The 16,740-nt window shown below is 42.8% G+C and overlaps 1 protein-coding gene across 1 annotated transcript in view; it reads left to right on the top strand.

Annotated features, from left to right (window-relative positions):
* LOC126485106 (beta-1,3-glucan-binding protein-like) overlaps positions 1-16,740 on the top strand; it is a 295,917-nt gene that overhangs the window by 224,926 nt on the left and 54,251 nt on the right. The window lies entirely within an intron of this gene.

Here is a 16,740-nt window from a genome sequence, read left to right as displayed (position 1 = left end):
TCCGGATGCACTCCTGTTAGTTATTTGAACCTGGTTTATAACAACCAATTATGTCACAGCTCGAGTTTCTTGTTATACTCGGCGAATATTTATAACACACATCTGAATTCCTCTTCTGTGACTACGTAATCTGATGACCTCAGTAGCTGCGGGCCATAAGAAACGGCCATGGCCGCTGGAGGAGCGATTCTTGAATGAATGCAGGAGAAGAATGAAAAATAAGGCCAATATGAATAAACATGGCTTTTCATGTCTCGAATAGCATCCCTGTGGGTTAAACACCGTGTCACCTGGACTGTATCTACTAGCTAGACTGGTCTCTTAAACAAACGTAATAGTATGGCTTAATAACATGGACTTGTAATATAAATAATGCGGAAAAAGGAAGCGAGAAATCAACGTATAAGATTGAGCTGACGAAGACAGACTACGTGCGAATAATTATGAAGAATCTAAACGAACGTGAATGCAAGATGTTTGAGTAGATACTGTAATTCAATTTTTCTCTGGCTTTACTAAAATAACCACATTTCACGAATCTTGGACCATCATAGATTTGTCGCAAGCTTCTCTGTCCTGATGCTTTATCCAAATACGTCAGCTTAATCTATGAGGAGAATGTCGTACACGTGATGCATTTGCAGATGTCATTCCGCACGTTTTCGCATAAACGTGTTTATTTCTGAGAAACAGAGAAACAGCCTGGATTGTGGTTAAATTGTTGGGCCAAACCTCCAAAACCCACAAATAATGATTTCCTGTGTACAGAACTAACGGTGATTAATCCTGTACAAGTGTCCGACGCATATGCGTACCTCCAGAGGTTACTAAAATGTAAGAGAGACTTAAGATGAATATTTTAAACTCTGCGGATGTGTACAACACGACTACGACGACGACGATGATGATGGTGATGATGATAATGATGGATGTGGTGATGATGATAATGATGGATGTGGGGCGCTAAACAGCAAGGTAATCAGCACCCTTCCGAATTTCAGCAGCAACCCATTCGCTTGAGGGGGGGGGGGGGGGGGGGACGACACGAAGGCTCTCTCCACACGCAGAGTTGCTTATAATGCATGAAAATCCGCCTAGCAATCACAAAAAACCGCCGTCATGATACCCTGAACTATTACACTGAAAACCGATTAATAAAAATGCCAAACTGCCTTGACAAGCCATCTATTCAGAGCATGCTGACCTTCCCTCCCCAGTACTGCAGGGATGAGGCCTGGCATTTTACAAAGGTGCAAAAATTTTACACTAAGAGCGTCCGCAACGACATGACCGCTGAATATTTTCACGTTGGCGATGCAAGTTGAACGAGTTAGAAATCAATCAAACTTACAGAACAAAGTTTTAATCCATCAGGAAAATTCAAAACAGCGCACATTCCCCTGAAAAATGGAGGAGTAATTGCGTAAACATCTTTTACGTTAGAAGCTCAAAGGTCTGAATTTCGATTCCCGGTAGGCTCGAGAATTTTGTGTGTTATTCGTCACATATCTCAAACGTATCAATGATTGCCATACGTGAATAGCAGTCCAAGCTAAAATGTGTACCTCTTTATATCTGGCTGAGTAAGTCAAGTGCCATGCCTAGTCAAATACGTCTGTGAGCACAATTTTGTAGGCGAAGGTATGGTTATCAATAAAGTCCATTTGGGAAAGTGGAGACACATGAAAATTAGCGAATGAAGAGAACAAGTGAAAACACACGACCATTATAAAATTCGAGATCGCAACAGCGTCGAAAGCGACTCTGAGTGAATACAGAGAACGAAGAAATGAATAAAATAGTGAAAGGGTGAACTGTATTGTGAAAAGAAAGCAATCCGGCTGTCTCAAGTAGGTCGCACAGAAACTGTAGAACAATTAGATTAATTTGTGGGGTACGAAGTACTGGAAGTTCTGCAAGAGATTTTTTTGGTGCACGTTTCATTCTCTACTCGAAGGAGTGGAGCGGGTCATTTGACATGCGCCCCGTTATACAGGGTGTAAATTTTAAGTTGACAAACCAGAATAACTCGAAAAATAAACTTCACATGAAAAAATGTGTAGAATCCAAAGTTGATTATTTTCGAGGGGGACATCTGCTGGTGCTAAAATTAGCCCGCCATTCCATCTCACTGGGGGTTGGGCGGGAGGCAACTTTAATATTTCAAATGGGAACCCCCATTTTACAAATGTTGACCCAAACATTAATTTTTTCCGCAGATTCGGATAAGTTTTGTTTGTTTCGTGGTCATGAGGCCACAAAACGTTTAATTATCAAACAAATCATCTGACTGGCTAACTAACCAACCAAACATCCTGCTTACTAACGAGTAAACTCATTAACTAAAAAATTAACTGACTCACAAACCTAATATTTGGGTCAAAACTCTAATTCCTCTCTCTCAAACCCCACCCTATGTGGAGAGAGGTAGAGTTTTACTTTTAGCGGATCAAAATTTACGAGGTAAATAAGTATTTTTTATTTATCCGTAAGAACATGGTTATTTTTCAATTACAGCGCCAACTACCAAGAATCAAAACAAATGTTTAAGACAAAATGTACGTAGTTTTTTATGTAGAATCTGTTTCTGCAATAAAAATGGGGATTCCCATTTGAAATTTTTAAGTTGCCTCCTGTCCCACCCACAGGGGGCTGGGATGGCGGGCTAATTTTAGCGCCAGAAGATGTCCCCCTAGAAAACAATCAACTTTGGCTTCTACATATTTTTTCGTGTGAAGCTTATTTTTCGAGTTATTCTGGTTTGTCAACTTAAAATTTACACCCAGTACATTCGTGGTTCTTTTCAGCGAATTACCAGGCAAGATGATAGTGGAGCAGTTCTGGAATTTGCCTTACAACAAGGGAAACCTCTCGAAAACCTTAGTTGGAATCAGGGATCTGAACGACCTCTAATTTATTTGTTGCCCAATATTCATATTGCCTTTTAAATGACGCTAGGTGAGATAAATCATACTTAAGCACAGACTCAAAAGCTAGTATCTCCGTTACGTTACGAAAAGAAATAGCCATCAGTAGCAGCATTGGTATTATGGTGCTGTCACAGATGTAACGAGCCGAATACGGACGCAAAGCATAAATGTAAAAACTTGGAATTCTTATCTTTGCCAAACATTTATGTGTCGGATATTTTTCACCAGATGTGTTCCTCAGTGTGGACAGTAACGACAGTTACGACTATGAATTGTTGAGATACCATCGCGCGATCCTAATCTTGCGATAGTTACTGTGTTAAACCATGTGAGGAATTGAAGTTCTGGTCGACAGTTCCAGCAGTATTGCACTTGCTTTCTAGATACAGTAAGAAGTTTCAAATATATTACGGAAGTGATTACATCGCATTCTGGAGCATGTCCATACTTCCAAATATAATGTTTTCTTCAAATTTAAATTCTCAAGACCGAAGAATGCGAGTTTTCTTACCTAACCTCGCAGTTGGTTTCTTTTCCGATAATGTTCAGAGCAAAATGTAAAAGAGATAGAAAGAGAGAGAGAAAGGTGTTATGCGTAGAGTCTGCTACTGTCCACCGTGACGCAAGCGCGCCCTCCCTGTCCCATTATGAAGCACAGGTTTTCGCAGACCACTACCTTAAATACCTGTTATGTATCGGGAACCGTCTGGAGAAACTGGCTGGGCCGTTATGTGAGATCATGCCGGAACCGGTCCTGTGTGGTCTTCAGAGCGGCCGACGCCCACCGCCTACGCACTGGACTCGCCCATCGGGAAGGATAGGCTTCTGTTAGAAATCGCTGATAGTCTGTACGACTGGCACAACCTTTCCAGCAGGTACAGAAGCATTATGGCTCTACGCTGGTGCTTACGGGTTTAAGAAGACTAAACACCTAATGTATTCAGTCCCCTACTCATCCCCTAGGACGGAATCAGTGAACCCCAGTGCTTGTGTCTAAAGTCTGTGTGCAAGTTTAAGAAAGTTTTCTAAATGTTTGCCTAGCGTATTATGAGGCGCGACGAGAGTACCAGCCTGGTATTCATCTTGTGGAATGAGGGAAACCACCTAAAAACAACATCCAAACTATACTGCAGATCGACCCTCCCCTCCGGGCGAATTGTAATCAGAACCGGTGTGCTCGAAGCGCACGCTTTATCGCGCACGGCTATGCGAGCGGATATTATGCTTCTGGAATGAGTCCTGCACGCGGATACATTTTTTCGAATTACATCACAGCTTTGTTGACATTTCGCTCATCGGCACCTTGAGTGTGATCCACATCTACGTCTGCATGCCACCTTACAACATGTGGCTGAGGGTACCATTGGTACCTCCGTCTATTTACTCCTTCCGTGTGGTGCGTGGGAAGGAAGACTGTCGATAAACTATTGTAGGAATTCTAATTTCACTTATTTTGTCATCGTGTTCATTTCGCGAGGCATGTGGAGGAGGAAGTAACTTGTTGCCTTACCATTCTTGGAACGTACTCTTGAAATTTCAACAGTAAACCTCTGCGCGAAACACACAGCCTCTGTTGTAGTGTCCGGTACTGGAGTTTGTTGATTACCTCCGTAACACCGTAGTACTTACTCTTCGTTGGATCTTCTCTGTCTCATCTATTAATCCAACCTGGTAAGTATCCCAGAGTGATGAGCAATACTCAAGAATCGGTCTTATAAATAAGCCCCTCCTTTCGCGGATGAATTACGTTTCCTACATGTTCTTTCAATGAATCTCGGTCTGAAATCTGTGTTTCACGCCAGTACGGGATGCACCAAAAGCTGCGAGGGGTTAAAGCTGTTTTCAAAGTAAAGCCCCATAGTTTTTGTTCGTTGAACAGTGCTGAAGTTTTCCAGATAATTCTCCTGTACAACTGTTATCAGAACCCGAAACAAAAGAAACGACAAAAGAATGAGTAAAAAAGTTATTCAAGATTGTAACCGTTTCGTGAATTTTGGTCCACCCTGTAGTTTTATATGTCATTTTACTTTAAGTTACTCCGGACGGTCATTCCGAAGGAAGGACGTTCTCCTTAAACACGGCGAAGTCCACGGTTTTCAGATATCGAATTTCATGACAGATGAATGCAAGGAAAGTGGGAATTAGTTTCAAAATCGGCCAGTTCCTGTTTAAATACAATGAGAAAATAAAGGTTCCTTTCAAAAGCGGTCAAATCACAGTGGTAGTACTTTAATTGGGCCACGTAATATCTCCATTTACTATGGCTTGGTTTTGAAAACGTAAAACGTGTTATTTTTTGTGTATTTTCTTGTAAAAGTATTTCATTGTTCACTCTTAAAGTTGAAATAGTGTAGTTTAAGTGCGTATGCAAGTGGAGGAATCAGATAAATTTCGTTCAAGAAAGCAACAATGAGATACTTCTAACTGGAAACGCACAAGAGAGAAGCGTGTGATGTTAGTATATAGAAAGAAAATTTCTGGTAGATTTTATTAAGCTCAGTAATTTGTTTCAGAGGTTGAAAAATCAGCCATCCAGTTGCAAATAAAGGTTTAACTGCAAATAGAGAGGATAGAAACAGAGGCCTACGATAAAACGAAAAGAGAGCTAATGATTGAAAAAAGGGTTCATTCGTTAAGAACAAAACAGTTTTATGACTTATTGAAGGAAGAAAAGGAAGGGATGCTCACTATTTCTTATCGCCGTCAGAAAAACATGGTTTTGGCAAAATTACCTGATCAGGCTGTTTATTACAGCAGACAGTTTTACTTCTAGAATCTTACAATAGTAAAGGAGGAGTCACATTCAAAAACATCATACGACAAGTGTTTCGATTTATACATGGCGTGCAAATGACACCCGATATCTTCCAACGAAATTGCATTTGCATTTACCATGAGCATATGTGATTTATGACAGCTGAGTATGCAGGACAAAACAAGAATGTCACACTGCTCACAATGTGTTAACAATTATTCTTCAGTGCACCTACCAATGTCGAATTCACGGAAAGTATTTTCTCCGTTGTTGCACGCTCTTATCTTCGGTCTGATAAAGAGTGTGGACGCAATGAGGAGGAGGGACAGTGAAAGGAAACAATAATTAATCCAGACAAATACAACAGCGTTTCTCAAAATCATGAATCAGAGTCTTAGGTAAAGATTGGGATATTTTTTCTTAGAAGGAAGAAGCCAGTAATGCCCTGACGATGACTTCATCGCTACATTTCTAGCCCACTCAATGCGAGAGGTTTCATTTGAGTTGAAGTGTGAAGACGTCCAAAATTCTTGTGGCTGGAGATGTATACTACCGTTCCAACAATGGGGTAGAGCAAGCAATCATCAAGAACCGACAGACATTTGCAGATGTCAAACCAAAACCTTTGACTGTTAGTATTTTAATGAATCAAGGAAACGTCAAGGACTTAAGCATTGAGAGGAAACAACTGGATAATTTGCAGTGGTGTCAGAGTATTATCGAGAACAACGTAGAACCTGACAGTGCAGAAGATCAACCAGACCAGTTATGTGATGGTTATTCAGAAGATAGTCAGTTCATTTGAATAATTTGAAAAAACAGCTAAATTCAATGTACTTTTGTACAATACTATCATATTTGAAATGTACAGGTGTAATACTTGTTTGTGATTTCCTCAAGTTGACTATTAATAATTTAATTTCTTCAGGTTCAAATTATCAATATTTTTTCTTAGGAAACAAAACGTAGCACGAGAAAGAGTATTTTCCCATTTTAAAGTACTTGGTGAAGTCTTTCAAAGGCGGCCAAGTCCAACAGGGTAAGTTTGAGAAGTAAGTTTCAAACATGGTCAAGTCCACATGTCGAAGCCTTTTTACAGATAAATTAATCTATTTTAGCTATGAATTCTGTATGATAATACAATATTTTTCCATAAACAATAATATTATGGGATAAGTAAGAGATACGACAAATTATAACTAAATTTTTAGCTTTTCCTGATAAGAACCCTCGAGACGTTGTAAACTACATTCCTCATAATATATACTATACATTGAAGCGCCAAAGAAACTGGTATAGGCATGTGAATTCAAATACAGGTATATATAAACACGTAAAATAGGGCACTGCGGTCGGCAATGCCTGTATGAGACAACAAGGGTCTGGCTCTGTTGTTCGATCGGTTACTGCTGCTACAGTGGCAGGTTATCAAGATTTAAGTGAATCTGAGGGTGATGTTACAGTCGGTGCAAGAGCGATATGATGTGGGGATTTACCCATACTGCCATTTCATGGGGTACCGTAGATATCAGAAATCCAGTAAAACATCAAATCTCCGACATTACTGCGGCCGGAAAAAGATCCCTCAAGAAGGGGACCAACGACGACTGAAGAGAATCGTTCAACGTGACAGGAGTGCAACCCTCCCTCAAATTTCTACAGATTTCAATGCTGGGCCATCAACAATTGTCAGCGTGCGAACCATTCAACGAAACATCATCGATATGGGCTTTCTGGGCCGAAGGCCCACTCGTGTACACTCGATAACTGCACGACACCAATCTTTACGCCTCACCTGGGTCCGTCAATACCGACATTGGACTGTTGATGAACGTAAAGATGTTGCCTGGTCGGACGAGTTTCGTTTCAAATTGTATCGCACGGATGGACGTGTACGGGTATGGAAAGAACCCCATGGATCAATGAACCCTGCATATGAACAGGGGAGTGTTCAAACTGGCGGAGGCTCTGTAATGGTGTGGGGTGTGTGCAGTTGGAGTGATATGTGACCCTTGATACGTCTAGATACGATTCTGACAGGTGACACGTACATAAGCACCCTGTCTGATCACTTGCATCCATGTATGTCCTTTGTGCATTCCGACGGACTTAGCGATTGCAGCAGGACAACGCGACACCCCACACGCCCAGAATTGCTACAGAGATACTGTGGGAACACTCTTCCGAGTTCAAACACTTTTGCTGGCCGTCAGACTCCCCAGACATGAACATTAATGAGCATATCTGGGATGCCTTGCAACGTGCTATTCAGAGGAGATCTGCACTCCCTCGTACTCTTACAGATCCCTGCATGATTCATGGGATCAGTTCCTTCAAAAAATGGTTCAAATGGCTCTGAGCACTATGGGACTTAACATCTGTGGTCATCAGTCCCCTAGAACTTAGAACTACTTAAACCTAACTAACCTAAGGACATCACACACATCCATGCCCGAGGCAGGATTCGAACCTGCGACCGTAGCAGTCGTGCGGTTCCGGACTGAGCGCCTAGAACCGCTAGACCACCGCGGCCGGCTCAGTTCCTTCCAGCACAACTTTAGACATTAGTCGAGTCCATGCCACGTCGTATTGCGGCACTTCTGCGTGCTCGCGGGAGCCATACATGTTATTAGACAGGTGTATCATTTTTTTGGCTCTTCAGTGTAGAAGGCCGGTTCGCAGCTTAAAGGACTGTCGACAACGGGATCACTGAAGACGGAGCTCAAGCTCTGGTTAAGGACGAATGAAGAGATAATCGGCCATGCCGTTTCAAAAGAACTATCCCAGCAGTTGCCTTGAGTTATGTATGGAAATTACAGAAAACGGAAATCAAGACGCCAGGAGGGAGATTTGAACCGCCGTCCTCCCACATGTGTGTCCAGTGTGCTAATCACTGTGCTACCTTCTCGGCAATTACTCCGAGCTATATGACGGTTGTTGCTGCTCACAGTGTTTGATCGCCAGCAACGTAATCTATAATGGATCTTTTCGGTTATTTTTGTGCAGTACGTTATATTAACTTACGTTCAAGGATAACTTACAGTCCCTGGAACTGTTAAGAGTGGACTTCAAAAAGTAGATTACACATTACTGTGACAGGCCGAGTAACTTTTATTGAATACTGAAGTACACTTCAAAGTGACGCAGATGATGGCAATATTATTCAGTATAGCCACCAAGTCGCTTTAATCTACGGCCGGGACATTGTTCCACTCGTTCAATCCTTCGACGACAGAAATCCTCTCCTCGGTCAGGGAGCCATTTGAGAACCGCTGTCTTCGTCGATGGAAAAATATCTTTTCCCCATATGTTCTTTCAGCGTGCTGCAATGGAAATCGCTTGGTGCAAGATCCCTTCCCGAGAAGCACCAACCTCGTCTTCACGGCCTAGCTCTAACTGTTGGCACCATTTAACTACAGCGGGAGGCGACATTGCATTTGGTCCATACACTGCCAGAATTTCACGGTGAATCTATAGGATTTTCCCACAAGAAGCGTACTGTCCTACGTACTTCAGCTTTGTAGTACGTTTCCATTTGCCACACCATTTACATAGTAGACTCTGATGCAGCTGTTATCCATAATGCAGCAGAACTCTTCTGACAATGCGCTACTGTTGTTGCCCAATGGTCACAGCATGAGACTATATTTATAACTTACTTTCTTTATACGATATAGCAGTGCTTCTGCTACTCTGAATTTCGTTGTGATGTTCCTTTGGACATATATGCATATCCAAAGGAACAGAGACTGTGGTGACCACAGCCGTTATAAAATACATGAAATGTATTCGCAATTACGAATGTGGACAACCATCATCTGAATAATGGAATTCGTGCTGGACCGGGACTCGAAGCGATAAGCGGGAAATCTGAGTTCGACTCCCGGGCAGATACAAATTTTCACTGTCGTCATTCCATTATACAGCTGATGGTTGTCCATACTCGCAATTGCTAATACATTTCATGTATTACTTTCTTAAGTCTCTACGTACGTTGCACAACAGGTCACTCAGTTGACATGGGCCATTTGTCTCATATTCACAGCGATAAATGCTATTTCTAAACTATCTGACGTAATAGATAAACCTTACAAAAAATAGCCTTCATCCTGGAATATACACTACTCAATCTTTATTGTCCATACCGTTTTGATTGCCTTGTTGTAGGTAAGCTCATATATTTGTACAGAATCTCTTTCATCGTAAAATTTTGCCTAATATGTTTGTTTTTTATCTGTTTATCACTATTCTGCCCATTTTCAACAGCAGTCTCTGTACACTTTCAGGAATCTGAGGAGTATATGTAGACTTGATACTTTGATTCTCTTTCGTAACCTTTGCAATTACAAAGAAGATCAAACGGCACAGAAAGCAAGAATTCCCGTGATCTAGCATCAGTTCTGTCCAAAAATCTTATAATTTGTTCATGTTGATGTCTTGATGAAAGAGCAGCTCGTTTAGCACGGGAATGGGTTAAGGAGAAACGAATCTACTCAGCTAAGATGTATGTGATGGAGAGTAACAGGAGCTAGATATTTTAACTGCGCAATCGCAACGTATATATTCGGTAATTAAATTCGTCATAAATACTCCATCACAATTTGAGAAGAACGTTGATGTCCTTATATACAACACTACAGGGAAGAATGATCTTTATTACGCACATTAAAGCTGTCAGTGGCTCAGAAAGGAGTTCAATAAGCAGCAAGAAAAATTTTTGACCATTTGCCAATACCTCAAAATGTCTGACAGGTAGCAAAGCAAGTTTTAAATCTAACCTCAAATCGTTTCTGCTGGACAATTTCTTCTATTCCATTCATTAATTTCTATTTAAAAACTGGTATCCCGTAAAAATCCTTATTTTCATGTGTAGTTGCATGAGTAAGATTTTAAAAAATGTGTCCACTAACACTAGTCACGTGTACATATCCTGTAAAATAAATCGTTACACATCATTTCAATAACAGACGTTCAGATGATCTATCGGTAACATTTGGGCGGTGGGCGGGCCCAAACGTTGTCAAGTTTATTTCGGCTACACTGCAGAAGTTTCGCTGGGTAGCCCTTACACATCCCCCACAAGGCCCCGATTTCTACCTGTGCGATTTCCATAAGTAGGGAGCCCTGAAGAAAGACATTCGTGGCCGTCAATTTGCTTCGGACGAAAAGGTGCACACCTGGGTTCAATCATGGTTCCGTAGGCAACAGCAGACGTTTTTTCCATGAAGGCATTGACCGTCTTGTCTCACAGTGGGAAAAATGAATTAACAGTTATACCGATTACCTTTGTGATAATAAACAGTTTACTTACCTCTTTTCCTACCCGTCTCGTTTTCATTCAGCTGCCCCTTATAGATGCAGAGACTGACACCACCTGCACACTGCAGAAAGAAACTAATATGTCTTTAGTAACACCAGGGAAAGCTCTGTTTGCTGATGATATAAGCATCATAATCAAGCCCAACAGAGCTCCGACAACAGAACGAGCAATAAATGAAATATACAAAGGTATTATTGATTAGTTTCCAGTAAGTCGTCTATCACTGAATTTAGAAATAATGGAGATCATTCCATTCTAAACACAGCAAGATATATCGTCGTCAATGAAAATACAGCACAGAAGAAAAGATGAAAAGAGGAAAAACTGACTAGCGCAAATTCTTAGGTGTGCATACTGATCGTAACTTGAATTGGAAATCAAATTTTATATTTCTTCTGTAGCACCTGGATTCAGCAACATTTCCTGTATGTGTGAGCGGTGAGCTTGGTGATGACGTCACCTGAAAATCAGCTCACTTTACATCCTTCTGTTCACTGATGTTATATGGGATAACTTTCTGGTACAATTCACGCGTAGACACAATGTATTCACTGCACAGAAATGTACCGTAAGCATAATATTAGATTTCCATCCTGAGCTTCATGTTGGCAGCTGTTTAAAAAATTAGACAGATTATCCATAGTCTCATAATACTTTGTGAAGAACCAGGCACTATTTCAAAATAATGATGGCATTAGTGGGTATAGCAGTCATAGAAACAAAAATATGCTCACTTTTGCACAGAAAGGAGCAAAGTACGTAGCCATGAAAATATCTGACCACCCCCTTGCTAATTAAAAGTGTTGACAGATAACAAAAGTTTTTAAAACGAATTTAAACGATTTCTAGTTCATAACTACTTCTACTCCGTGGATTCATTTCTGAGAAGGTAGTACATGTGAAGTTTGGTTGCATTTATCAGATTTTGTTGTAGATTAAGATTAGAAAAAAAAATTCAATTACGTAAGTGAGTAGCATGTGGTCATGTTTTCTCAGAGAAAATATATCTCATTTGCGAACCTGCTGACAGGTTCCAAGTCACGGCGAGTGATCTCAAATATAATACACGAAACACGCGAGAAGAAAAGACTAAACAACAGAAGACACCTGGACAGCTGGAATATGGCTGCGCTTAAGAATTGATATGATTGTGTCTCAAGTGCTAGTATGATTATGCACTTAGGAATGTGTAACTGATGTAAAAGATTGCGCTGTATTTTTTGAAAACACATTTTAGTTTCTAGGCAGTACGGGCTGTTGGACTAAGGAGCCGTAGGGTCAGGGACTTGTCAGCCAAGTACTAAACGAGCCTGTAGTGGGACAGAGAGAATATTAGTTGGGAATATTGGGGTTGCGTTTACCTTACGTCCAAGCCAATCCTTCTGAAAACCTTGGTCAGAACCGAAGATGGGAACTTTTTTTGACTTAATTCTGGATCGACTTGTGCCAGGCAAAAAGTGAAAGCCTAGTGTACGCGAAACTGTATTTTCTAATGAGTTATGAATGTAAGGTCGTGCAGCCTCTCGGCTGTGGCACTGTAGCTCAGCTTTGAGTAAGCAGTGGTAGTGGCATCAGCGCTTCAACGTGTGTTGAAAATTATTGATGTATTTATGGCCATAAGGCATATTGTTGTATCCAAGCTGTGAGCAGTAACGACGCTTCATAATTTAGGAACGAAGGTCGTATAGTCTCTACATCCTATCCTCAGTAGCTGTCAACATGTGTCATTGTTTATCAATGAACCTTTTTCCTCTTTTTTTTTTTTTCAAGTTGAATTATCACTACTAGAACCTGCCATCTTATTATATTACAAAGGCCGTAGTGCTCCACACAGACTTCGGAGCCAGTACCCACGGCCACCACCGCGCAGCAAATCTGTGTTACACAATTGAAACCACGGGCACTGTTGCCCATGCAGCACCAGTGGAGCTAGGGCTGCGTTGAATTGTTTTGTTTGTACTTTGGTGTTTCGTTTATTTACTTACAGCAATTACACTTATTTTTTAAGGCAAAGTACAGGAATTCGGTAATAGGAAATTACAAATTTAAGTTATAATTTAAGAAGAAAATAAAAGAAAACACCACCTGAGGAAGGGGACTTGGTATTTAACGTAAAGTCCGGCGTCCACATGTGGTGCTACCCATTTTAATATTATCCACACGTACAGCACTCTTCTGGGAAACTCAATTTGTTCAGTCCCTGCGGATCTAACCTACGTCGGTATTGTTTGTTAGAGATCTGTGTGAGTTGATGTTTGTTATGTTACATAACATCTGCTACTATTAGGTTAGTTAGTAAACAACTTCTGCATGGCTCTGGAACAATATCCTCCCTCACTGTTATCCAGTTAAGTTATATACTGTCTCTACATAGTTGTAGGAGAAATAAAAAGCCACCACTAACCGTATTAATCTTGTAAAAACATTTTTGTAAAATAGAACGAGACTATTTTGGGTAGTGAATTCTTAATTATGTATAATTGCGTAATGTATATTAACACTGGTTGATTTTGCTTGCTTACTTTATATTAAATTTATGTACATTACATTCATACGTTGAAGAGCCAAAGAACTGGCACACTTGGCTAATATCGTGTAGTGCTCCCGCGAGCATGCAGAAGTGCAGCAACAAGACGCAGTATGGACTCGACTAATGTCTGAAGTAATGCTGGAGGGAACTGACACCATGAATCCTGCAGGGCTGTCCATAAATCCCTAAGAGAACGAGGGGGTGGCGATCTCTTCTGAACAGCACGTTTCAAGACATCCCAGATATGCTCAATAGTGTTCATGTCTGGCGAGTATGGTGGGCAGAGGAAGTGTTCAAACTCAGAAGAGTGTTCCTTGAGCCACTCTGTAGCAATTCTGACAGTGTGGGTTGTCGCATTGTCCTGCTGCAATTGCCCAAGTTCGTCGGAATACACAATGGACATAAATGGATGCAGGTGATCAGACACCATGTTACGTACATGTCACCTGTCAGTCGTATCTAGACGTATCAGTGGTCTAATATCGCTCCAACTGCACACGCCCCATACCATTACAGAGCCTCCACCAGCTTTAACAGTACCCTGTTGACATGCAGGGTACATGGATTCATGAGGTTGTCTCCATACCCGTACACGTCCATCCGCTCGATACAAACTGAAACGAGACTCGTCCGACCAGGCAACATGTATCCAGTCATCAACAATACAATGACGGTGTCGACGGGCCGAGGCGAGGCGTAAAGCTTTGTGTCGTGCAGCCATCAAGGGTACACGAGAGGGCCTTCGGCCCTAAAAGCACATATCGATGGTTTCATTGAATGGTTCACACACTGACACTTGTTGATCGCCGATCACTGAAATACGCAGCAATCTGCAGAGGGATTGCACTTCTATCATGTTGAACGATTCTCTTCAGTCGTCGTTAGTACCGTTGTTGCAGGATATTTTTCCGGCCGCAGCGATGTCGAAGATCTGACGTTTTACCGGATTCTTGATATTCACGGAAATGGTCACATGCGAAAATCGCCACTTCATCGCTACCTCAGAGATGCTGTGTTGCATCGCTCATGCGCCAACTATAACACCACGTTCAAACTCACTTAAATCTTGATAATCTGCCACTGTAGCAGCAGTAACCGATCTAATAACTGCGCGAGACACTTTTTGTCTACTACAGGCGTTGCCGACTGCAGCGCTGTATTCTGCCTGTTTACACATCTCTGTATTTGAATATGCATACCTAAACCACTTTCTTTGACGCTTCAGTGTATTGTTACATTTACAAGGGTGTGTTCACTTATGAAACCACTTAACAATGTTGGGGGTACATGTTTAACTTGGGCCCGCATCTCGTGGTCGTGCGGTAGCGTTCTCGCTTCCCACGCCCGGGTTCCCGGGTTCGATTCCCGGCGGGGTCAGAGGTTTTCTCTGCCTCGTGATGGCTGGGTGTTGTGTGCTGTCCTTAGGTTAGTTAGGTTTAAGTAGTTCTAAGTTCTAGGGGACTTATGACCACAGCAGTTGAGTCCCATAGTGCTCAGAGCCCTTTGAACCTTTGTTTAACTTGGATTCTAGAACAATATCTGTCCACCTTACTATTCTAATTATTTCTACTTTTAGTTAGATTCTTTCATAATTCGATATAAATTGCAATCTTTGGTTAATGTTCACGTGAGTAGTTGTGCATGTTTTACGTGTTTCGCGTCATGTATGTTTTGTGTGTCTTTGTTATGTCAGTGTTGTCACTGTCAGTCATTTCATCGTCAGTACTGGAGATACTGGAACTGTCTGTGTCAGCCCGTCTTCGTCTTCTGCACCTTCTTTATTGATGAGACTTTTTGTATGTGTCATATTCTGCTTTTGAGATGTTTTTGGCGATTGCGTTCAACTGGGTCCACGTATCTGGGTTCCTCGGTGCATCGTACACTCCTGGAAATGGAAAAAAGAACACATTGACACCGATGTGTCAGACCCACCATACTTGCTCCGGACACTGCGAGAGGGCTGTACAAGCAATGATCACACGCACGGCACAGCGGACACACCAGGAACCGCGGTGTTGGCCGTCGAATGGCGCCAGCTGCGCAGCATTTGTGCACCGCCGCCGTCAGTCAGCCAGTTTGCCGTGGCATACGGAGCTCCATCGCAGTCTTTAACACTGGTAGCATGCCGCGACAGCGTGGACGTGAACCGTATGTGCAGTTGACGGACTTTGAGCGAGGGCGTATAGTGGGCATGCGGGAGGCCGGGTGGACGTACCGCCGAATTGCTCAACACGTGGGGCGTGAGGTCTCCACAGTACATCGATGTTGTCGCCAGTGGTCGGCGGAAGGTGCACGTGCCCGTCGACCTGGGACCGGACCGCAGCGACGCACGGATGCACGCCAAGACCGTAGGATCCTACGCAGTGCCGTAGGGGACCGCACCGCCACTTCCCAGCAAATTAGGGACACTGTTGCTCCTGGGGTATCGGCGAGGACCATTCGCAACCGTCTCCATGAAGCTGGGCTACGGTCCCGCACACCGTTAGGCCGTCTTCCGCTCACGCCCCAACATCGTGCAGCCCGCCTCCAGTGGTGTCGCGACAGGCGTGAATGGAGGGACGAATGGAGACGTGTCGTCTTCAGCGATGAGAGTCGCTTCTGCCTTGGAGCCAATGATGGTCGTATGCGTGTTTGGCACCGTGCAGGTGAGCGCCACAATCAGGACTGCATACGACCGGGGCACACAGGGCCTACACCCGGCATCATGGTGTGGGGAGCGATCTCCTACACTGGCCGTACACCACTGGTGATCGTCGAGGGGACACTGAATAACGCACGGTACATCCAAACCGTCATCGAAACCATCGTTCTACCATTCCTAGACCGGCAAGGGAACTTGCTGGTCCAACAGGACAATGCACGTCCGCATGTATCCCGTGCCACCCAACGTGCTCTAGAAGGTGTAAGTCAACTACCCTGGCCAGCAAGATCTCCGGATCTGTCCCCCATTGAGCATGTTTGGGACTGGATGAAGCGTCGTCTCACGCGGTCTGCACGTCCAGCACGAACGCTGGTCCAACTGAGGTGCCAGGTGGAAATGGCATGGCAAGCCGTTCCACAGGACTACATCCAGCATCTCTACGATCGTCTCCATGGGAGAATAGCAGCCTGCATGGCTCGGAAAGGTGGATACACACTGTACTAGTGCCGACATTGTGCATGCTCTGTTGCCTGTGTCTATGTGCCTGTGGTTCTGTCAGTGTGA

Source organism: Schistocerca serialis, chromosome 1 (genome assembly GCF_023864345.2).
Source record: "Schistocerca serialis cubense isolate TAMUIC-IGC-003099 chromosome 1, iqSchSeri2.2, whole genome shotgun sequence".
NCBI lineage: Eukaryota > Metazoa > Arthropoda > Insecta > Orthoptera > Acrididae > Schistocerca > Schistocerca serialis.
The sequence above is the reverse complement of the archived record's forward strand: the minus strand, read 5'-3'. Positions and strand labels throughout refer to the sequence as shown.